The sequence below is a fragment of the Stomoxys calcitrans genome, chromosome 4 (assembly GCF_963082655.1).
Source record: "Stomoxys calcitrans chromosome 4, idStoCalc2.1, whole genome shotgun sequence".
In the NCBI taxonomy this organism is placed as follows: Eukaryota; Metazoa; Arthropoda; class Insecta; order Diptera; family Muscidae; genus Stomoxys; species Stomoxys calcitrans.
The window spans coordinates 28,846,500-28,872,345 of NC_081555.1; the positions used below are offsets into that span (position 1 = coordinate 28,846,500).

A 25,846-nucleotide genomic window follows, 5' to 3' on the forward strand; every position below is an offset into this window, starting at 1 on the left:
CGGATGTTTTCAGATGGGTTATTAAACAATCAGTATCAAATTTCGAGCAAATGACAATATTATTGCAAATTATCCAAAATCTGACGAATATACATCTAAACCTGAACCGATTTTGACCCAACTTCTTAGATATTGTGGTAGGCATCGAGGACAGGGTTGTGCACAATTTTGGCATTATTGCCCAATAATGCGCTTGCAGTGATCATGAAAGTCAAAATCTGGTGAAATACATATATGGCAGCTATATCTAGATCTGAACCGATTTCTATGAAATTCACCGGTAATGTCGAAAGTCGTAAGAAAATCTTTCCTGTAAAATTTTGAGAGAAACGGTTAACAAATGAGCACTTTATTGCAATATTTTTCAAAATCGGACGAATATATATATGGGAGATATATCTAAATCTGAACCGATTTCCAGCAAACTTTTTAGATATTGTAAAAGTCATCGAGGAAAGCGTCTAACAAAGTATTGGGAAGATTGGCCAATAAATGAGCTTGCAGTGGCTCTAGGAGTGAAAATGGGGCGATATACATATATGAGAGCTATATCTAAATCTGAACCGATTTCTATAAAATTCATCAGTAATATCGAGAGTTATACGAAAATCGAGAGAATCGGTTGGCAAATGACCATTTTATTGCACAATTACTGCAAATCGGACAAACTTATATTTGGGAGCTATATCCAAATCGGAACCGTTTTTTTTTTTTCAATTTCAATAGGCTTCGTCTCCAGGCCGAAAAACTTGCCTGCACCAAATTTTAAGACGATCGGATGAGAATTGCGACTTGTACTTTGTACACAAACTAACATGGACAGACGGACAGTCAGGCAGACGGACAGACAGACAGACGGACGGACATAGCTAAATAGAAGCAGAAAGTTATTCTGAGTCGATCGGTATACTTATCAATGGGTCTATCTCTCTTAATCTGAGTGTTGCAAACAAATGCAATAAGTTATAATACCCTGTACCACAGTAGTGGGTATAAAAATCAGTGACTAGAGAAGCAATTCAGCAAGATTTGCAATTGGAATGTGAAACAAAATGACTGCTCTTTATCCAAAGTTTAGACATAAGAAAATTCAATATTAAGATTTTTCTATTAATTTTTTATTTTATTTTCTTTTATACCTGAGGTTTTTTGGTTTTGTTTTTTATACCCACCACCATAGGATGGGGGGCCATATCGGTTCAGATTTGGATATAGCTCCCATATAAACCGTTCTGCATATTTGACTTCTTGTCCGATTGGGTTGAAATTTTGGACAAAGTCCTCTGTTATGACTTTAAATAACTGTGGTTAGTGCGGTCAAAATCGGTCTATAACCTGGTGTAGCTCCCATATAAACCGATCTCCCGATTTGACTTCTTGAGACCTTACAAGCCTCATTTTTTGTCCAATTTGACTGACTTTGCGCGTAGTTTTCCGTTATGACTTCCAACAACTCTGCCAAGTACATATAAACCGATCCCCCGTTTTGACTTCTTGAGCCCTTACGAGCCCCAATTTTTGTCCAGTTTGGCTGAAATTTCGCATGTGGTGTTCCGTTATTATTTCCAACAACTGCGCCAAGTACGGTTCAGATCGGTCTACCACCTAATATAGCTCCCATATAAACCGATCTCCCGATTTGACTTCTTGAAACCTTAAAAGCCCTTATTTTTGTCCGATTTGGCTGAAATTTAGCTTGTAGTGTTTCGTTATGACTTTCAACAAATGTGCCAAGTACGGTTCAAATTGGTATATATAGCCACGCTATAAACTGATCTCCCGATTTGATTTCTTGAGGCCTTGCAAGCCACAGTTTTTGTCCGATTTGGCTGAAATTTTGCTTGCGGTGTACTGTTATGACTTCCAACAACTGTGCCAAATACGGTCCAAATCGGTCTATAACCTGATAGCCGCAATTTTCATCCAATTTAATTAAAATTTTGCACATAGCGTTCTGTTAAGACTTCCAACAACTGTTCCAAGTACGGTCCAAAAAACCATGAACTAAATTTATTTTGTATAAAATTTTAGCGGAATCCGTGGTGGTGAGTTTTCAAAATTCGGCCCGTCCGATTATACCACTCTTTTACTTGTTAATTCTTTAATCTTGAAATATCTAAAAAAAAAACTATTTTAGCCAAAAAAAAAAACATTTTCTTAATAATTAGAAATGATTATCCTTATTATACTTCTCAGAAATCTTGAATTCTTTAGTTATTTTTCTCTAAGAATTATTTTCTTTATTTTATAATCTGAAGGTATTACAGATATGTTGTTCCTTTATGGAAATTTTTTTAAGTCTTTGTTTAATATCAACTTGATTCAAAACTTTATAGAGAACTTTACAGCCTTTATTACGGCTTTGTTACTGTCATTCTTTGTTATGACTCCCCATTTGAGATTGATTGTTGTTTTAGCTTTTAATTTAAAAACAACAATAACATCAAATATTTACTCACACATGCATATGTCCTAGCTTTGATGCAAAAACGTTTAGACAACAGCATACCATGCATACCTTACCACACCATAAGAGGGCATATGTGGGTGGTTGACTGTATATATCAATGGGTGAGTGTGTATAAGTGTAAGGACATTATTAAGAACTTGCTGTAATAAATCTGAACAAGAACACAACTCATTTACTTGCTTCAGCGTTTATATGCTAGAAATATTCTGAGCAGTGGTTATAATGTGCCCCATTCCCTCGTTGCCCCCTTGGCATTGTGTCACATCAAATGAATTTCAGTTACATGAAATATGTGTGTTTTTAAACCTTAAGGCAATAATTTTCAAAAACGACCCAAGATTCAGTACGTAGGCCTTGTTTAGAGATTTTTTACAGCGTTTTTATGTTTTAAGATATAGAAGTTGGTTTGACAAAGTTTTCAGATGAGGATGTGTTATTAGATATTTTTTAACTACAGCTGCAAAGAATGACATTGCCTCACATACTCTTAAACATTTTGACATATGTTGTCATATGTATTTATGTCCTGAAGCACCTTTGCTATACTAGAACATGCAATGATAGGAATCTTTACGAGAGTTTCATGTAATAATTCAAGTAAATCATGCTCTCTATGTGATGGTTATTGATAACGAAGTATGTGTTACATGATAATTATTTAGCAGGGAATGAGATTTGAAATTCAGCAAAACAAGCTTTAAATAACAACCACCATATCTGCCACTTTAGGAAGGAGGAGCATGTACAAAACTTGTTTGTCCTTAATGACAACTCCCAATATTTGTATTATGTAAAATAGTACAGAAGTAAGCTATAGTCTAGGACTGTGTATACGGAACAGAAGTGTTCCTTGTTCCGTGTTTGAAGTTTCGGCCGATGAATTTCTATTCTGAAACACAGTAGGCCGTTGGTATACGGCTATGAATAGCAGGCTTCATGCAATTGGTTTAAAACTTGAGTTGATCATGCCGACAGAGAGACAGATGGGCAGATATGGCTAACTCGACTTAAAATGTTTAGACGATCAAGAATATACATACAGAGGTGTAAAAAGGCCATATTGACCGGGCCGAACTTGCGATTCCTACCACCTCGCATATATATATAAACAAGTAAAAACGTGATATGTTCATCCAGGCCGAATCTTGGGAACTTTCCACCATGGATTCTGCTAACAAATTTAACAAATGAACGTAGTTGTAGGGCACTTATATACTTTATATACCAAATTTCTCCCAAAACAGGCAAACATTGAAGGAGGCCACCGTGGTGCATAGGTAAGCGTGCCTCGCTCCGAACGCCTGGCTTCAAATCCCGGCGTGAACATCAGAAAAATGCTCAGCGGTGGTTATCCTCTTCTAATGCTGGCTACATTTGTGAGGTATCCTGCCATGTTAAAACTTCTCTACCAAGTAGTGTCGCTATGCGGGACGCCGTTCGGACTCGGAGGCCCCCTATTATTGAGCTTAAACTTTAATCGGACTGCACTCATTGATATGGGGGAAATATTCCATGTTCCTAAGTGAAATGTTCATGGGAAATTTAGTGGCAGGAGCTATATCTCAAGTTATGGACCACGACCTCAATTATGACTAAGATATGGCGGGGTTAGGTTAGGTTGGAAAGTGATGACGCCAAGATTAACGTCTTAGCATCCGCGTAGGCCATGATGTGACCCATTGTGATTCCTCATGAGCTATTCCTCTTCTGTCAGCAGTAACACCTGCCTAGAACACAAGTTTCAATACACTTTCTCGTACGACTTTCACGCGTCAATGAAGACCTTGTATTTGGCGGATCTAACACCACTCATCTAGTGCCTGAAAGAAAAAATAAACAAGTACCCTCTTTCTACTTTGGCATAGCGCTGGGCATTGACATAAGAAATGAAAACTGTCCTCTATCGCGCCTAGATCGTGAAACCAGCGGCAGATATCATCATTTTTAATGCCTATACGAGACATGTGTTTACTTAGCTTATTGTGTCCAGTTATGATCCCAATGACCGCACTTTGCTCACAGCCTTCGCTTGCATAGCGCTCTATGAGACCATACAAAATTTGCGAAATGGTAGGATAAACATCCATAAGGGACACAAGGGGAAGATTTAGTCTAGAACTAGCAAGTACATTGGCTTTTTCATTTCCCTCTATACCATTGAGCCCCCGCACCCAGCAAAGTGTCAAAAAATTCAGAATACCTCCTAAAGGTAAATGGGCCATAATTCATGATTCCTTTCAAAAATTCTGAATGTCAACGACAATCCGGTAAAAATTTTAATTTCACTTGCAAAGCTTAAAATAGCTGTATCTTCTAAACTATGCGTCCTAGAGAGAAGTGGGCCTTAATTCGTAACTCCATTAAAAATTCAGAAATTCGTCTAGAGGGAAATTGACCTTAAATTTTAACTTCATCAACAAAATCACAATTTGGACTTGAAAATATAAAATGGCGGTATCTTTTAAATTATGCGTCTTGGGGGAAAAGAGCCTTAATTCGTGACTCCAAAAAAAAATTCATATAAAAAAAAAACAAAAATAGTACACTTAAAATGACTGTGTCTCCTAAACTATGCGTTCTAGAGGGAAAAAGGCCTCAATTTGTGACTCTATCAAAAAATTCAGAATATCATCGAAAATCCATTAAAATTTTAAATTTCACTTGGAAAACTTAAAATGGCTGTGTCTTCAAAACTATGCTCCTTAGAGGGAAATGGACTTTAAATCTTGACTCAATCAAAAAATTCAGATTTTCATGGAAAATTTCGAAATTTCACTTCGCTGTGTCTCCTAAACTATGTGTTCTAGAGGGCAATGGACCATAATTCGTGACTCCATCAAACAATTCAGAATTTCATCAAAAAGTCCATTAAAAATCGAAATCTCACTTGCAAAGCTTAAAATAGCTGTATTTCCTAAACTATGCGTCCTAGAAGGAAATGGGGCTTACTTTGGGGCTCCATCAAAAAATTCAGAATATCATCGAAAATCCATTAAAAATCGAAATTTCACTTCGCTATGTCTGCTAAACTATGCGTAATCCATTCCATGGTAAATCCATTCAAAATTTAAATTTCTCTTGGAAAACTTAATATGGCTGTATCTCCTAAACTCTTGACTCCATCAAAAAATTCAGATTTTCATGGAAAATCTATTAAAAACCGAAATTGGACTTAGAAAACTTAAAATGGTGCTATCTCTTAAAATATGCGTCCTAGGGGAAAAGGACCCTTAATTCGTGACTGCATCAATAAATTTAGAATTTCATAAAAAATCTGTTATAAATCTAAATTTCACTTGTAAAACTTAAAATGGCTGTATCTCCTTAACTATGCCTCCTGGAGGGAAATGGGACTTAATATGTGGCTCCTTTCAAAAATTCAGCATTTCATCAAAAGTAACGACACAGTCTAGGAAAACAATTAGAGATCACATGTTGCCTATAACAAATATCTTTACCAAAGAAATCACCCCAAGAGAAACACCCTAATTTTAGGTGTTAATTTTTGTTTGGTATCATCTTTTGCTTTGTCTATAGTTCATTGAACCCAAGTAACCAGGATCGAAAAATTAACGTGAATTGAATTTTTGCAATAGTCTTCAATGAAGCTCAGCCATAAATTGGGATATTAATGACTTCTACGTTGGAATTAATGGTGGTGCAGCACCATACTTACCTAATGGTTTTTCAGGGGTGGAAACTGTTTCCAGAATAATTACCCCATCTAACATAGCTTGCAAATAATTTGCATTTTTCAAAGTAAACCTCTTCCAATTAGTCTTGAAGCTCATTTCTTTAACAATCACTGATTATAAATCTCGTATTCAACAAGATTTGGATATAAATTTGGTTCAATTTCGATTGAAGTCTTCAATGGGATGGATGTAGCATCAAATGGAGGTAGTTTTTGTTATCATCTTCGTTGAAGGTGTAATGGTGCCATGGTGTAGTCGATATGGTGTCATATTTCATTGTATACCTTTGATGAACACTGACACTCGCACAAATATTCTGCCCTTGTTTGCACAGCATATCCTTGCTGTAAAATATTATCCTTTTATCTCTTTGGAGTCTGTGTGTTAGTTAGTTCGGTAGTTTCTATTCGGGCGTGTCAAATGTGATTTTCTGATGCTGGAGTACATTTCAAATGGTTGCAAAAAAAAACGCAAAATGAAAAATCGGCTAGCATTAGTTAAGCACCGTTTAAAAGAGCGTATTTGGAGTATTTGAAATTGTTGTGAACATAAAAAATGGAAAATCCTAAAGTCTGAGTCGTTGATTTGAAAGGGAAGGGAAATGCTTAAGAGGGTGCTATCTTCTGTGGTAAACAGCAGATTCGTTACAAAAGGCAAAAAACAACTCCTACCCACATAGTTTCCATTCTCTGCTGTATGTAGCAATCAATATATGAGCTCATATTTTGCTTGCTCTGCTCCTTTCGGGACATGGCGGCATCAAATAAAGGACAATAGAACCCATAATTACGTTTCACTGCTAGTTAAGACTTCAAAGCAAAAGAAAATATTGGCAAAAACCGCTGCGCACAAATCAGCTTTTGGAAAAGTTCAAAAGCAAATGGAATTGGAGGAAAAATTGCTGCTTAATTGCATTACCAGTCTTTATCACAAGAGAAATTAAATTTGTATCCTTGGAACAATTTGCCATAAGACATTTTTAATGTCACTTAGAAAGCGACTGCCATCAGAGGACAGCAAGAAAATGCGTAAGTAATAATCAATTAGTACTTTTTTGTTGGCAAATGGAAGAAAGTCTGATTCTTGATTGTCACAAAAGTTTGAAAATCTTATTTCAATATTAATCTTAAAGCATTGAATTTTTTTAAAATTTAAAAACAGCTTAAGCAGTGGGAACCGATGGGTTTCCAAGATGTTAAAAAATCCGCTCGTTTTGGTACAGGTTCATCCCCCCACGGAGACAAAGATCAATCTGGTAACAGATACAAGTATAGTGCTAAGCGTATTGGAAGAACATTTTCCCAGCTTTTGAAATTCGATAGTTGCGGCGATGAGAATATCCCAGTAATAAACCCTAATGAACTTATGTAATTTATACCGCCTAGTCAGAATGAGGTGCATGTATCAGTTACCCGGCTGAAGAACAGCAAGTCATATTAACCGATGAGTTACCAGTTGAATGTTTTTAGATCGAAGGCGATGCTGAATAGTTATATGAACTAAGTCGTTTGCGAAATATAGCTTAAAGATGGCAAACGATGATTACAACTATAGCAGTAATGGGTCCTATCGATGCGGCTTTAGGCCTCGTAAATACATCATTGAGATATTCAAACCACTTAAAATTCTGAAAAAGACCAAGATAGAAAAAATTGAGACTTACCATATTTTTGTCGACTACCAAGCCGCTTTCGTTAGCCTGATAGATTCAAAAGTCTCTTTAGCTAGGCCGTCTACATTTGTATGTTTGTGTATGATACATCTTACGGTATGACCACCATATAGACCGTTCTTTCCATCCCACTTCCTCACACAAAAAAAGTGATCCCATGGTAAAGTTAAAACAAATAAAAAGGCGTTAATTTCGGCCGGGCCGAACTTTGGATACCCAAGCCTAACATAAGTCACTGTGTCAAATTTCAGCGAAATCGGATTATAAATGTGCCTTTTATGGGGCCAAGACTTTAAATCGAGAGATCGGTCTCTATGGCAGCTACATCCAAATCGGAACCGATCTGTGGCAAATTGAAGAAGAATGTTGAAGAGCGTAACACAACTCACTGTCCCAAATTTCGGCGAAATTGGACAATAAATGCGTTTTTTATGGGCCCAAAATCTTAAATCGAGAGATCCGTCGATATGGCAACTGTATCCACATCTGCACCGATCTGGACCAAATTGCAGAAAGTTGTCGAAGAGCCTAACTTAACTCACTGTCCCAAATTTCGGCGACATAGGACAATAAATGCGCCTTTTATGGGCCCAAAACCTAAAATCGAGGGATCGGTCTATATGGCAGCTATGTTCAAATCTGAACAGATCCGGGCCAAATTGAAGAAGGATATCAACTGGCCTAACACAACTCACTGTCACAAAGTTCAGCTAAATCGGATAATAAATGTGGTTTTATGGGCCTAGGACCCTAAATCGAGTCTATATCAAGATATAGTCCGATAAAGCCCATCTTCGAACTTAACTTGCTTATGAACCGAAAAAGAATCTGTGCAAAGTTTTAGCTCAATATCTCTATTTTTAAAGACCGTAGCGTGTTTTCAACAGACAGACGAACGGACATGGCTAGATCGTCTTAGATTTTTACGCTGATCAAGAATATATATACTTTATAGGGTCGGAAATGGATATTTCGATGTGTTGCAAACGGAATGCCAAAATGAGTATACCCCCATCCTCGAGTGTTGGGTATATAACTAATTTTCAATAAGATTGAATTTCATATATCGCTAACGAAATTTTTATGAAATTTTAGATTGTGTTGTTGTCAAAAATGGCGAAACCATGTGAAATTCTAGTTAGCTGTACTGATCTTTTTATACCCTCCATCAAAGGATGGGGGTATACAAGTTTAGACATTTCGTTTGTAACGCATCGAAATATTGATCTGAGATTCGTCCGTCGGTCGGAAGCACGCTTACTTTCGAAAGAGAAAAGCTAGTCGCTTGAAATTTTGCAAAAATACTTCCTGTTAGTGTAGGTTGGTTGGGATTGTAAACGGGCCATATCAGTCCATATATGAATATAGCTGCCATACAAACCGGCCTTGGGTCTTGAATTTTTGAGCCTCTAGATGGCGCAATTCTTATACGATTTGGCTGAAATTATGTACGTGGTGTTTGTTATGACTTCCAACGATTGTACTAAGTATGGTTCAAATCGGTTCATAATATGATATACGCAGCTGTCATATAAACCGATCTCGGATATTGACTTCTGGAAAGCGCCATTATTATCCGATTTGGTTGAAATTTTTCACGCAATGTGATGAGAGTTCGCATCCCACCCTCTTAGTACCACATCCCCTGTCTGTTATGCACTACTCTTCACCAGCATATGCAGCTCTTTCGTGGGTGGCGGTGTCATCTTAAATCATCTCAAATTTCAGCTCTTTGAAATTCTATTCGTTCTCAAATGGCATATTTATAACCTACACCTCTACTCTGGTACAGGGTATTATAACTTAGTGCATTTGTTTGTAACACCCAAAAGGAAGAAAGATAGACCCGTTTATAAGTATACCGATCGACTCAGAATCACTTTTCGATTCGATTTTGCTATATCCGTCTGTCTGTCTGTCCGTCTGTCTGTCCATGTTAATTTGTGTACAAACTACAGGTCTCAATTTTCATCCGATCGTCTTCAAATTTGGTTCAGGCATGTTTTTCGACCTAGAGACGAAGCGTATTGAAATTAGAAAAAATCGGTTCAGATTTGGATATAGCTTCCATATATATGTTCGTCCGATTTGCAGTGATAATGCAATAAAATGGTCATTTGTTACCCGATTCTTTCGAAATTTGGCAGGTAGGATTTTCTTATGACTCTCGATATAACTAGCGAATTTCATAGAAATCGGTTCTGATTTGGATATAGCTCCCATATATATGTTCGTGCAATTTGACCGATTCTCTCGAAATTTGGCAGGAAGGATTTTCTTATAACTCTCGATAGTACTGGTGAATTTCATAGAAATCGGTTCAAATTTAGATGTAGCTCTCATACATATATATATATATCGCCCGATTTTCACTCCTAGACCCACTGCAAGCGCATTTATTGAACAATCTTCCCAAAATTGTGCAACGCTTTGCTCGACAATATATTCCACAATATATATAGCTCCCATGTATTTGTCCGTCAGATTTTGGGTAATTTGTTGTCATTTGTCAATCGTAGTTATTCCATTTTGAACATAATTGCTGGATACATCCGCCGAGGTCCATCAAAATTGGTTTAGAATTAGATGTAGCCCCCCTTTTGTGTATTAAAAAGTTGGCACCGCCCGACTTTTGCCTTTCCTTATTGATTTTTATATTTTTTTTCAATTTTTCCCACTGCGACCTGTTTCCCATCGTTGCGAATCTCCTCGGTCTTTCAGGGTATTCTTGGACAGATTTCCTTTCTCGTAGAGAACAACTAACTTCCAAAAACCCGACACTTGCAGTCAAAAGAACAATGGTTTATTTTTTACTTAAGTTACTCGTGGCTAAAGTTTTGCTCCCAAAAGTGAAAATAGTTTTAAATGTCTATTAAAAATCTGCCACTGTGCCTGTAGAGTGCTTAATCGTTCAAAATCCCCTCCCTCACTGTGGGCATTTTGCTATTTTCAGCATTTTTCCTGCATAGCATATGCACACAGGCATACACACCCATACCTACATGCCCTAGCACACAGCATCATCGTCATAGTATCCTCCTGTGCTTTGCATCATTGTATTTAATTTTTTTGCTGTTAAATTGCATTGCGTTATCCCCTTCTAGCATATGCAAGAAACGGAAAGAGGAAAATAAAGTCCCACTTCTCTAAAAGTCCAGCTAAGGCAAAAATAACAGCAACAACAACATTGTCCTGTTTGACTTTTATACTAAAAAGATGAAAGTAGGGGGATGGATGGTGGTTAAGAAGCCTGGCCAAATAACCACAGTTACGCTAGAACAGAGATGGGTGTGTGTGTGTGCAGCAGTGCAAGATGAATGGCCGTATGTGTTGGGTGTGCAATGTGCTGTGTTGCGTGAGTGCGTGCGTGGAAAGGGGTTTTCAAAATTTAAAAAAAAACACACACACACACAAAATTAAAGCACGCAAAAACAATGCATTTGCTTGGTTTGAAAAAAACGGTAGATGTTGTTGTTGCTGTTGTGAAGGAATATTTCAGTCCTTTGGCTGCCGGCAGACATGGTGATGTTAACGACGTTGCCATAGCGGAGGAAAGCGATGATGATGATTACGACGACGACAACAACACCAGGCACGCGTTAACATGACAACAGACACTAAACGACACAGGTGAGAGAGAGTGAGAGAGAGGAAAAAATTACCCAAAATTTAAATTGCCAGGAAGAGAAATAAAAGACAAAGGAAAAATAATGTCAAATTAGGAAAAAAAACGGGAAACAGTTGTAAAAACATAAACAAATCAAAATTAATTTTTTTTTAATTTTTCCCAACATTTTATTAAAATTGTGAAAACTATACTTTTTGTTAGTTTTTATATTTTTTATCATTTTTTCCTTGCTTTTATTTAGAGTATTTTTTACTTTGTTATCCTTTTGCCGTATGCTCTTAAACTTTTCTCTTAACTCTGTTTTATATGAAACTGCTCTGTTGCTGTTTCACAAAAAGGGTGTGAAAGCCGGTATCCTTTATTCCGCCCTTACAAAGGCTAGACAAGTTAGGCTATACTCTAACAGCTAGGGGTGACTTTGAGTACGCTCTCTTAGCAAGAGCTCTGCTATTCTCTTTTCATTCAAATATATTCCAGTGCCTTCCAATTTGAATTGTTAGCTTTAAGATTGAGGGTTTACATGCCAGGATAATGACCAGCAGGGCGCATATTGTTATCAATCGACAAACCATAAGGATCGTCGTCCTCAGTCGTACGTGTTCGTTTGTTGCTTTCGTTCGTTCATTTTTCGAGAACATTCAGTTTTAAATATCTTTAGTTTATTGTTTTCGGACTCCTCTGCACTCTATTAATGCAATAATTTTGTGTTAAAACAATTGCAAAAACAAACAAAAAAAAACAACAACAACCAAAAAGAAAACCTAGCCAAACACCAACAGGAAAAATCATAAGAAAAAAACAACAACATCCAATTTACCAAGGTTCTCAGTTACAAGTCCAGTAGTCCATTCAAAACTCGGTTCACAATTTCGACTTTCGTTTCGTTACAAAAAAATTGTTTTTTTGAAACAAAAACAAACCAACACCGGCTTCCAAAAATAAAAAGGAACTAGAAAAGAAAAGAAGGAAAGCATAGCAAAGAAAACAAACAGCTACAGGACAATCCGAGTTTAACTTGGGACTCCTTTGTAATATCCAAGAAAAAATAAAAACACTATAGACTTTGTTGCCGTGGTTTATCAACAACAACAACACTATAACAGCCAATAACACCACCCCCCCAAAAGGAAAGGAGGAAAAAAGATTTCAAACGGGCATTTTGCAATATTATTTTCTAATCTAAATAACAAAAAATCAAATTCGTAACAATTTATTCAAGATAATTGTTAAGAATAAAGGCCAAATTATTAGAATTCAAAAACAAAAACAACAAATTAAAACCTAAATTTTGAACTTTGTTAATAAACCAAATTTTTTTCTAAATATTCTTCGTCATTATTATCGTTAGTAACGTTTCATCGTCTGTGTGTGCATAAATTGTGTTCAACGTCGTTTTTCTAGTCAAATTTTTGTTACAAAAAAAAACTAAAGAAAAGGAAAATTTACCACGGTTTAAATAAAAATTTCCGCTAATTTTTCTTCTGTGTCACTGAGTTGTAAATTTGAGATTATTATTATTACCACATATAAATTATTTTCCGGAAAAACTTTATGGTCTATGTCTACACTACCACATATACGGAGCTAACAGACAGAAATGTAAGTAAAGTGTAATCCCATCGGATTAAAAAATTTTCAATTTAAATACAAAAAAAAAAAAAATATTAAAGTATGGCTTATTCAGCAATCGCATGAAAAATAAAGAGAAAAAAATTGCGACTAACATAAATTATGCATTTGGCTTAAAAAAAGACAATTATTTTTCATTCGGACACAATAATTTTTCCCAAACAAATTAGCTTTTTATATTCTTCCTATAAACTTTTAAGCAGGGCAAACTTTTCATACATCTATAAATGCTACACAATATAAGACTAAGCTAAAAAAAATAGGTGGCTTACTATTTTAATCCATTTCGAAATGGCACACAGCGGTCCAAGATCAACATCCGTGGGCAAAAACTCATCAACTTGAGCTCTTGAATGTGTTTGTGATGTTCTAGCAGGATTTGAACCAGCAGTTGTTTAGCGTCAAGGCGAATATGCTTACCCATGCGCTTCATTGGCCTTAAGGATTGTGTTACTTACATTCCATTTGCTGTTCACATGGAATCCTCAATCTTATGGGCCCAAGAACTTTAATCAGCAGACCGGTGGGCTAGATTAGGTTTAAGTGGCAGTCTGCCATCAGACTCACTTAGAAGTTTTTGTCCATTGGGATACCACAGGAACAGGAGAAGGAAGATGATTTCTAGTTCCTAACAGAATGCTTCAAAAAGCCCAACAACTTTCGAATTTTCATATCAGCTAAATCAGACAAGTTCTGAAAAAAAGAGAACCTAAAGTGGAACTCAAGTGCGGGACACACTCTGATCAGATGTTTTATGCAAATTGCAAATTTTGCCCATGAATATTCCACTAAGGAACAGGGGCAAACTTCTCACATATCAATGAGTGCAGTCCGATTCAAGTTTAAGCTCAATGATAAGGGGCCTTCTTTTTAAAGCCGAGTCCGAACGGCGTGCCGCAGTGCGACACCTCTTTGGAGAGAAGTTTTACATGGCATAGTACCCACAAATATTGCCACCGCTGTAACATTTGTCTGATGTTCTTGCCAGGATTTGAACCCAGGCATTCAGCGTCATAAGCGGACATGCTAACCTCTGCGCTAGGGTGGCCTCCCAGATGTTTTATAGTCTTTTCTTCTTTGACGTCCTCGCAGCTTCGGCAAAAGTCGTTACTTGCAACCTTCAGTCTGTGAGCATGTTTTCCGATCAGACAGTAACCTCTCATGTCGAACATCATGACAGAGACGTCTGTTCTAGCCAGCGAAAGCAAAGCGGTTGACTTTTTCACCATGGAAATCGTAGTTCAAATCGGTTCTATCAGGAGGCAGGGTAAAATCCACACTGCCTGGAACATCGAATATTGTATCAAGGATAACACAGTGTTCGTAGCCGTCACATGATCAAAGAGCAAGCTTCCTTAGCCTCTTAGCAGTGGTCGCAGCAATTTGTCTCGGCACAATGTACGGAGGCATTAGGTGTAGCATTAAATTCAGTTCATTGGATGGTGTCATCCTCAGGGCGACAAACAAGATATCCTTTGGATCCTGAGTATTGAACAGTTAGTGGACTTTTGAAGAGCCGTAAATCAGACTACAACACTATATGGCATTAAAGTCCGACAGCTGCTGTTTAAACTCAGTTCATGACACACGATTTAATACCCCAACTTTTGCCAATGACTCTCTTGCAGGTATTGAAGAGAACTAGTTCTGTCTTAGATGAATTTAAGCCCAGACTTCTTTCCGTAGCCCACTTCATTGTCGCACGTAGAGCTTCCTGAAGTATTTCTCTAAGTGTGCTGGGAAATTTTTGCCTAACCACAATAACCACGACATCAGCATACACGACCGCCTTACACCGTTTTTCCAGAGACAATTACATACTGTTAATGGCTTTATTACAAAGTAGAGGAGACAGTAGACCTCCTTTAGGTTTCCCTCTGCTGATCCAACTTTTTTAGATCTACAGATCCCAAGCCTGCCATAATGCATATTTTAGTAAGTAAGCTATTAATAAACTTTCTTACGATAGTATTGATGCCTAGAAACTTCAGCTTCTTAATGTCTGTTGACGATTTTACATTACTGAGAGCATCTTCAAAGACAAGAAATCATTCCATTGTATATTCCGTGGCGGCGCCTTGCAACACCTAATCGCCTGAATTGAAGATTCTAATGCAGGCGATTAGGTGTTGAAAGGCTGTTTCAGTGGACTTGTTATACTATATGTATGCTGTTGTCGACACAGGCTATCTCCAGGAATCTTTGCCCTAAGTTATGTTTCTATCACCTTCTCTAGTGTCTTCAGCATAAAGGATGACAGACAAGTAGGATGGAAATCTTTAGCCTTCGTGTGGTGGGTTTTCTTGTTTTGGAATGAAAATGACTTTTGTGTCCACACGTATATACGACAAGCAGAGTATATCTCCCTAAGCCAAGGAGCCAGTCTGTCGAACACAGCTTGTAATTCAACCGGTTATACATCATCAGGGCCTGGCGGCTTAAAGGAGTCGAAACTTTTTATCCCAAATGGTTTACGACTCAGACCCAGTAATTTGTGACCCAGAAACCAGTGACAAACTCTTCTGGCGCCACGCCAAGACTAAAACTAATATAACGATGATCAGAAAAGCTGTGGTCATCCAACACTTCCCCGTCCCATATCCTCCCCCTTATATCATCCAATATAAAAATAATATCTACATCACTACTGTGGTGCAAAGTATTACAACTTAGTGCATTAGTTTGTAAGGCCCAAAAGGAAGAGAAATATACCCATTGACAAGTATACTGATCGACTCAGAATCATTTTCTGATTCGATTTAGCAATGTCCGTCTTTCTGTCCATAAAAAGTTGTGTACAATGTACAAGACGCAATTTTTATTTAATCGTCTTCAAATTTAGCAGAGGTATCATTTTTGGGCTAGACTATTAGGATATAACTCCCATATATACATATGTTAGTCCGATTCGGACTAATATTGCAAGATTAACGTTGTTTGTTGGACGATTCAAAAAAAGCAAGAAATCTTTATTTTAACCGATAGTACTGTCCATATAATTTAATATTTGAAGATTATTTCATGTAAATGTTGACCGTGACAGCGCCTCAAATGGTCCATCCGCTTAGTCCAATTTTGGCATAATCTTTCCAACATTTCGGCCGGTATCTCACGAATAAATGCTTAATGTTGTCTTCTAATGCGTCTTGTCTGTATAGACATCAGCTTTAACATAGCGGAATTGTCCGTATAGACATCAGCTTTAACATAGCCCCACAAAAAAAGTTTTAAGGCGTGAAATCGCACAAACTTGGCGGCCAATTGACCGGTCCCGAACATGAAATTAAATGTTCACCGAATTCGGCTCTCAGTAAGTCAATTGTTACGAGTGCTGTGTGGCATGTGGCACCGTTTTGTTGAAACTTGCATATTGGGCAAATAAGGTGGACATCATCTCACGATAGCGCTCACCATTCACAGTTACATTACAATTCGAATCATATTTGAAGAAGTACTATCAAATGATACCACCAGCCCACAAACCGCACCAAAGCACATGAACCGCGAAGGTGGATATCATCTCACGATAGGGCTCACCATTCACAGTTACGTTACGATTCGCATCATCTTTGAGAAGTACGGTTCAATGATGCCACTGCACTAAAGCCCATAAACCGCAAATTAGGATATAATCTCACAATAGTGTAACGATAGAGTAGTGATAACGTTAGCTCACAGTTACGTTACGATTCGCATCATCTTTGAAGAAGTACGGTCCAATGATGCCACCAGCCTATAAACCGCACCAAACTGTGACTTTTTCCGGGTGCATTGGTATCTCTTGCAATGCTTCTGGCTGATCTTCAATCTAAAATCGACAATTCTGCTTATTTGCGTACCTATTGAGCCAAAAGATAGCTTCGTCGCTCAATGGAAGAAGCGCGCGATAAACTTTGTTAACAGAGCCCGAAGTTTGATTATAAAATTCAACAATATGCAGGCGTTGTTCGTTTGTAATACGATTCATGGTTAGATGTTTGACAGTGAAACGAAACGTGCGTGAGCTTTTTAAACCAGTGTTGTCAAAAAGATAATAGCTAAAAAATCACCCTTTATATTCGTTCGATTTAGACTTGTATTGTAGAATTGAATTATTTGTTAACCGATTTGCACGAAATGATTCCCTTACAACTCCCGGCATGAAATCGGTTTAGATTTAAATACAGCTCCCATGTACAATCGAACTTCTCTATAACGTAGCAGTTGGGGACCGACGAAATACTTCGTTATAGAGAAACTGGGCAAAATTAGGTTAAATTTGATCTAAGTGCAAAAATAAACAAACACACTGTGGGAAAGATTTGGCAAAGTATTAAAAAATCTGCCGTTTGTTGATGGTTATATTTGAGGTGTTAACGAGATTATGCGTAAAATTTGAAGGCCCTTTTGGCAAGCCCCTCAAACCTTCATTTGTGATCGGCATTTCAAATTTTCAATTTTCAGAAAACGAAAACTTTAAATTTAGCGGATAAAACTGTCCAAAAATATAATAAAAATTACCCGAATTTGTTCAGTAGAAAACGCATTTCGAGCAAAGATGGTTTCAAAATAATAAAGTAAGAAAGTCAGTAAATTGGCTGTGGAGAAGGCTATAAATATTGTTTGGTGAAAAAAAATTTGTATGAAGCCTGTCTCCGCAAACATTCAATAAATAAAGTCGAAAATCTCCGAGACCAGTTAATTTTGCTTCTATTGTACAGCAGTAGTTCTGCAACTTCAGTTCAGCAGGCTTATTGCTGAAAAGTTTGTTGTTTGCTGAAAATGACTGCTGCCGAATTATGAAGGGAATATTAGGAGAAAACATAAAATACAAATGTAAATGAGTGCCTCAGTGGATGTCCAAAATCACCACTGAATGCACACTTCCCACAATCTTTTTTCTTTAAATTTAGATACAAAAGGCCATGCCAGTCATGTACATCCAGAAAAATTATTCTGCCGATATCAGCAAACACAGTCTGCTGATATTAAATTAGAAACTTTAAACTTTTGAATAAATTCATTAAAAATTTTTGGACTTCTAAACAACAATGGCGGCATTTGCTATATAAAAATAATAAAAAAAATTAAATTTTAGGCGTAAAATTTCTGTTTAAAAGAATAAGATCAATAAAAAATTAGCATATTGTACAAAATTTTAAGTTATATGATAGTAAAGTTGAAAACGAAATGGAATATAAAAAATTTTCAATATTTACGACAATTTTTAGCTTTCCTTAACTAATTTGTATTTAAAAACAGCAGAAAATGTCTGCTGTTTTAGCAACAAATTACTGCTGTCCCATTTTTAGCAGACTTTCTGCTGTTTCAGCAAACATTTTTGTTGTTTTTACTAACAAGTTTCAAATTGCTGCTGTCCTATTTTTAGCAGACTTTCTGCTGTTTCAGCAAACATTTTTGTTGTTTTTACCAACAAATTTCTATGAGTGTACACATTAGTAGAGCAATAACAAAAAATGCGAGTGAGCTCAGCCACATTTCGAAACGTATACCAATGGATGGAACAGGTAGCTTGTTTACAGTAATTTTCCTCAAATTAAAATCACATCTTCCAACAAAAATAATGCAAAGTAATAAAAACAAGTAACAGGCAACCACAAAAAATTGCATTTCAGCAAATTTTTGTGCCTTTTCCAGCAGATTTCGTTTGCTGATTTAACTGACAGCTCCCAAATAAACCGATCTCCCGTTTTTATTTCTTGAGCCCCTACAAGGCGCAATTCTTATCCGAATGGACTGAAATGTTACACAATGACTTCTATCATGTTCTGCATTCAATTCTTTAATGGTCCGAAGCGGACTATAACTTAAGATAGCTCCAATAGCATAACAGTTCTTATTAATTGTTTTTAGTTTGCCTAAAAAGAGATACTGCGCAAAAAACTCGACAAAGACGATCTATGGTGGAGGGTATATAAAATTCAGCCCGGCCAAGCTTAGCATGCTGTCACTTGTTTTAAATCTACCAAGGAAACTTATGCATACGTAATTTTTGCATGAACGTAGGCAATAGGCAATTGATAACATCCATAACCTTCGTCGCTTTTCAATAGACTCTATGGAAACCGGAAGTAATTCCCAATAACAATGAATAACAATCTTCATTATAATCAAACATTATCATTAATTTGTATGTACATATAGGCATTAATTCGAGAAATGTCAAACGTAGATCTAATTTTACCATACTATTTTCATCGATGGCCTTCAGTGATTTGTTTGTCCTTGCTGCCAATAGCACCTTTACTATAGGCAACACTTATTGCCTATTTTATTTATTTCCTTCAACATACTACCGTTCTGTTCTTCCAATATTGTAACATTTGGAGAATTATCATAATTTGTTATGCTTATCATGCGTTAACAATCTCAATATAATCAATCGTTTGACGGCGAAGACAAAGGCAACAACAATGTAGGGAATATTCAGTTTGAGGACAAATGTCAGCAGGATATCATTAAAGAAAAAACACGTAACGATTGAATCAAACATATGATGATTACATTTCGGGTAACACGTACATGAATTACATTCTATTTTTGTTTGTTTATTAGGAAAAATCAATGTTATGTATGGATATATGAAGGAATTCATAAATAGTTAAGAGACTTTATTGGGGGAAACACTTAAGAAAATATAAGTCTCAAAATAACTACCACATTTTTAATTAAAGTTATTATAAAAAGAACTTACTGAATAACTTTGAAAGGGAAGATGAACTACTTTCTCTCGCTCTCATACTAATCATTTTTCGGGTAGACTTCTTGAACCCATAGATTCCATTAACCTTTAACGATATAGCTGATATTTATCACAAAAACTTCTAATATGGCTTCCATCATTCAAGCAAAGTATGGTTCTAACCCGCCCATAACCATATATAGATCCACAAAACATGCCTTTATACACTTGATTATATATTAACTATATTAATAAATAACTGTAAGTCTATTTTTTAGTATTTCATCAATACATGATTTCCTCGAAATTCAACAAGATTTCACAGAATGTTGTGTAATCAAAAATATGTCAGCTAAACACCAATTATATGGAAAAATAATCAAGAATTTATTGAAAACATTTTCTATTGTTTCGAATTGACTCAGCATCAATGCAATTCCCTAACTATTTGTATATGTGTATGTCTATGGATACTCTGCAAATGTGTTATCCCTTCAGAGTCCTGTGGGCTGCTGCTTGTTATAACTGCTGGCTGTTGTCACAACAACAACAACCAAATAGTGGTTGTCTGTAGTGGGGTTGTTTTGCCAGCATTCTTTGGTCTAATGCTTGACTCTTTGGCACTTGTTTTCCATGCCACTCTACTCATTTCACAGCAGCAGCAGCAGCAGCGGAATAATAGGGAAACTGTTTGTGAATAGATACAGAAAATTTTCCATGTCCTCCCCAAAATCGCTGATGCTTTTTGTCTAGCTGGCAATCAGTAGATGAGAGATTCTCTTAATGAAATCATAGTGAAAAGGAGTAAAAGAGGATGCCATGATGCTGGTGATGGTCGCAGTTCTTCTTCGTCAAGTACATCATGTAATAGTTGGCAAATACAGGAAGTCTATGATTTTATGTGTGTATTACATTAAATGCCATCTTGCAGCACTCCCTTTGCCGGCTGCTGCCTTCTCAGTTCCAGTTTGTCTCTCACGCGGCGATTTCCCCCAAACATCCGAATTGGGAAAATATACAAAGAGAGCGAGTACATGAAAGGAACCTGCAAGTCTATCATATCGTCTGTCTGCCTGTATTGATTGTATTTTGGAGCATTTAGTTCTATTTTGAGCGCATGCATTTGAAGCGTAAATAGCTAAATTCAAGAGAAAAGTTTTTTATTCCGCTAGAGAAAGAAATTTTCTGTGAAAGGGGATGTTTTAATTGTGGGGATGATTTTTTTCTAGCTACAAAAAAGGGAATTTGCAAACAAACAAAAAATTAAAGCTGCTTACAGAAATTAAAGATATAAAAATATGGCTGTTACTGAAAAGTTAGATTCTTTTTTCATCATTTAGACAATTAACAAATTGAATGTGCAATTTTAATGAAAAAAATATTCTTCAAGTTCAAGTTTCAATAAAATATTTTGAAATATTAATTTTGAAAAAAAAAATTATAAGAATAATAATTAAAAAAAAAAATCCTGGAACAAACTAATATTGTGGATATTTTTATGAAATTAAAACCATAGCACAAATTTCTGTTAAAATCAAATATCGTCAAATTTTTGAGCAAAAATAAAATTTCAAAAGGGTGTTCTACCATTTTTTGTGAGAAGCTTTGCTTTTTTTTTAAATCGTTCTTTGGTTGGAAACAAGGTTGCATTTACTGAAAGCGCAAAAAGCCTGGGTATTTAGTAAGATAGGAAATTTAACTCCACAACTTTAGAAAGGGCGAAAAAAAGCCCTGAAAGAGAGCTGAAGGCAATCGTTGAATGTTTAAACCGCAGATTGTGAACTGAAAGTATGCTGCAGTTGTCAAATCTTTAATGCTGTATGGTGTTGTGGGCTGGTGGACAAATATGCAAATTATCCTATAAACATGCCATACAGGCACAGGTGGTAAACTTCTCACATATCACTCAATGCTGTTCGATTCAAATTTAAGCTCAATAATTAGGGACCTCATTTTATTGTCCAGTCAAAACGATATGTCGCAGTGCGATATATCCTCCCTCTTTGGGGTGGAATTTTTACAGGGCCGCCGTTTAATTTTTTATGCCCTACACCACTACTGTGGTACAGGGTATTATAACTTAGTGCATTTATTTGTAACACCCAAAAGATGCGATTTAACTATGTCCGTCTGTCTGTCTATCCGTCGCAATTTTCATCCCATCGTCTTCAAATTTGGTACGGGCATGTTTTTCGGCCTAGAGACGAAGCCTATTGAAATTGAAAAAAGTCGGTTCAGATTTGGATATAGCTCCCATATATATGTTCGTCCGATTTCCAGTAATAATGTAATAAAATTGTGATTTGTCCACCAATTCTCTTGAAATTTGGTAGGAAGGATTTTCTAATGACTATCGAACTGGTGAATTTCATAGATATCGGTTCAGATTTGGACATAGCTCCCATATATATGTTCATCCGTTTTGCAGTAATAATGCAAAAAAAATGGCCATTTGTCCATCGATTCTCTTGAAATGTGGTAGGAAGGATTTTATAATGACTATCGAAATTACTGGTGAATTTCATAGATATCGGTTCAGATTAAGATGTAGCTCTCATATATATAAATCATCCGAATATCACACCTAGACACCTGCAAGCGCATTTATTGAACAGTCTTCCCAAAATTTTGTACAACGCTTTCCTCGACGACTTCCACAACATCTATGTATTAAGTTTGGTGAAAAGCTCCCATATATATGTTCTTCAGATTTTGGGTAAATTGTTGTCATTTGTCAACTGTAGTTATTACATTTTAAACATATTTGCTTTGCTCGAATTTTGATACAGGTATTTAAATATCCTATCTGAAAACATCCGCCGAGGTCCGTCAAGATTGGTTCAGAATTAGATGTAGCTCCGACTTTGTATTGATAGGGTAGGTGTATGGTATTTTAAAGTCGGCACCTCCCGACTTTTGTCTTTCCTTAATGGTTTCAATATTAATTATGCGATTTATAAGCAATACTGTAAAGTTTTCAAGAAAATAGGAAAGAGTATTGCTTCGTCCAACCAACGGTGTCCTCAGAATTTTAAAATTCGCAAAACTAAGGATGTTACAGCAATTTCAAACTCACCTCAATTTTTTTACCATTTTTCGAATATTAAATATATATATATATATATATGTATATATATATATATATATATATATATATATATATATATATATATATATATATATATATATATATATATATATATATATATATATATATATATATATATATATATATATATCGCCCGATCTCAATCCATGGGTCCTCATTATGGACAGCCAGGACTACTCTGTCCTCTAGCTGTGATTCATACGTGTAGCATGAACTGCCGGGATGGCAATACCAGAGTTCCATCAATCAAGTCTGCCAGCAATTTCTCGTACTCGACTTTCCGATATAATTTGCATGAATTCCAATTCTTGCGATGGTATGATCTGATCCCAAATTCTATCCACTTACCCTTTTCCACACTGGCTTAAGTCTTAAAGCTGATAGCTGTGGCCTAGTAGGGGTGATCCTAGGTTGCTATTGCGCTAACATTGTCTCTGGAGTTAATTTTCTCCATCGTCGTTGTCCCTTAAACTTTTGAGGCGTTAGTAAGTATTCATCCAACAACGCACCTGTGGAGCCACTAGACTTTCCTCAGATTCAACATCTGGGAGCCTTCTCAGTGTGCTCCTGGCTGTGACACTTCCAGATTAACTTCCTATCCAAGATCACTCCCAAATTGTTACACTTTTCGGACAACGCAAAAATTCTGTTGAAAGAACTTGGGGCCTTAAATTGGCCCATCTTCGTATTTATCGTAAACAGCCAGATGCCATTATTTTCCGCTTTTACGTTCATACCTCTAGATCTGGCTCAGTCATATGTCATTTCCAAGACCCTTCCGGCCCCTCAGCATTGCTGATTCGGACTGTAGAAGTATTACTACATCGTCTGCGTAACATACGGGTTGAAAATCTTTCTCAGTCAGAATCCGTATTAGATTATTTATGGTGGTTAGCCATTGGAGTAGCGATAAAGTGCCCTCCTGTGGCGTACCCTGAGCCACTTTATCCCTTATACTTCTGTCATGGGACCCACAATTTATACACCATAGCATGTGGTTGATCCAGGAACTAAGGATCCGGTCCAATCGTTAATGGTCTCGCATTGTTAAAAGATTTTCGATTTCAAAGCATACCGAAGGATTTTTCTATTTTATACACAATCTCGAGCAGGGCCATCTCCACCAACCTTCCTTTGATATAGACATGCTGCTTTTATCTAAGCAATTCGCTGGAAATCCTACTCATTATGGTATCCAGTATATGCTCCATGGTTTTGAGTAGACAGGACGTAAGGCTTGTCTTCCAGGGCTGGGGTATAAACAGCACTCTTGCGCTCTGCTAGGCATATAACGGTTAGATGGGATGTCAGTTAGTCTGCCTTGAGATCTAGCCGACTTAAATGGTTGGAAGCTTCCATGCTCTTTGTCCCTATTGTCTAATCTTGATGAATCGGAATCGGCTATAAAAAGGAGGCTCCTTATCATTGAGCTTAAACTTGAATCGGACTACACTCATTGATATGTGAGAAGTTTTCCCCTGTTCCTTAGTGGAATGTTCATGGGCAAAATTTGCATTTGCAATCGTTGGGTTAGGATCATTCCTTGGCTCTATATAGATCGAGAAGGAATATCTTTTTTCTTGTTTAAGTCCAGTCTGCTTCTGGCAAAATCTCACTAAAACGCAACAAGCTACTATTTCGTTAGTTAGACAAGTACTCGGTTGTTGCTGTTACTTTAGAACCTTGAACTTGACCTTGTTGAACTCGAAAAATGCAAGTCCTTTAGACTTGTCGAAGTTCTGAAGGTTCAGCACTTATACTGAATAATTTAAATTTTTACTGGAATAAATAAAATAAATAATTAAAAAATAAGCTCAAAAATTCGATAACGCAAAATTTCTCATTTTTCCAATTTTATACCCAATCCACTCTAGTAATAACAAAACAAACATCCATCACCAAAAAAGGCACACCCAATTTTTTACTCGGCCCAAAACCAAAAAAAAAATTCTGAAGTTTTCCGGCATTTTGCCTATGCCAAGAGCGCCATAATAAGCACTCACGTTGGCGTGTTAATGACTTGGCAGGGTGCTCTCGAAACTCGAACCCCTTTGCTAAGCCATTAACATATTTTACCCATTTATGGGTATGTGACTGACTGAGCCTGGGGTTTCTTCGATACACAATAAACTTCTGCAAAAAAAAAGGAAAAGAACAAACATATATGTCACGTGCTTAAGTAATTAGCTCAGGAAGCAGGCAAAAGGGCCAGGCAGTGCAGTCAGCAGAACACTTAAAATTCCACATTTTTCCAGTATATTTTTTTATTTTAGAAAAAAAATATATATTTCACTTTGTTTTTTCTTGCCTTTGCCATTACATAGCATGTTGCATGTGCAAACACCTCATTGTCTCGAAAACAAAACACCAGACTGCCGACTGAGCCACTGAATGCCGGCCGGGCTTTCATCCCTTGTCGAATGATGGATCCATCATGGAAAGAAAATCATAAAAAATGAGGTCAAATTTGCTTTTTTTTTTGCATTTCGAAAAGGCAGCAAAAAGCAACAGAAACAAAAAAAGAATATGTTTTGAGACATATTCGCACTTAGTCGTGTACTCACATCAAAAGTGTCAATTACATGTGGTTGAATATGCGGCGTTTTGAGTTCATTTTGGTTTCAGTTGGTTTTTTGTTTCTCTATGTCCTTTTTGTGTATGCTTTGTAATGGTGGAAAGAAAAAATTATAACACAGTGGCAAGAAAATGGTCTAGAAAGCAAAATTGACGCTGGAAAAATTCAAATGAAGGTGAGCTAAATGTGAGGAAAATTTGCTAAAAACCAAATTTGGCCTTGACGAATTATTCAAATCTAAAGTCAATCAACTCGAAAGTCAGATTTGCAATAAAAAAAGAAATGGTAGGATAATGAATAACCTTTGTAGGAATTTTAATTGAAAGACCTTCTTAAGCTTTTAGAGGCTTCAGTTTTTTTTCGAATTTACACTAGTACATTCCAAT

At 36.6% G+C, this 25,846-nt stretch overlaps 1 protein-coding gene across 6 annotated transcripts in view; it reads left to right on the forward strand.

Annotated features, from left to right (window-relative positions):
* The window catches only part of LOC106087570 (ELAV-like protein 3), a 189,171-nt gene that overhangs the window by 131,245 nt on the left and 32,080 nt on the right, over positions 1–25,846 (forward strand). The window contains exon 1 of one of the 6 annotated variants that reach the window (XM_059366318.1): positions 12,008–13,064. The exons of the other annotated variants lie outside the window; for them this stretch is intronic. The gene's annotated coding sequence lies outside the window, so the exon portion shown is untranslated. Of the gene's footprint in view, positions 1–12,007; positions 13,065–25,846 lie in introns of those variants that run through there. 6 annotated transcript variants of the gene reach the window in all.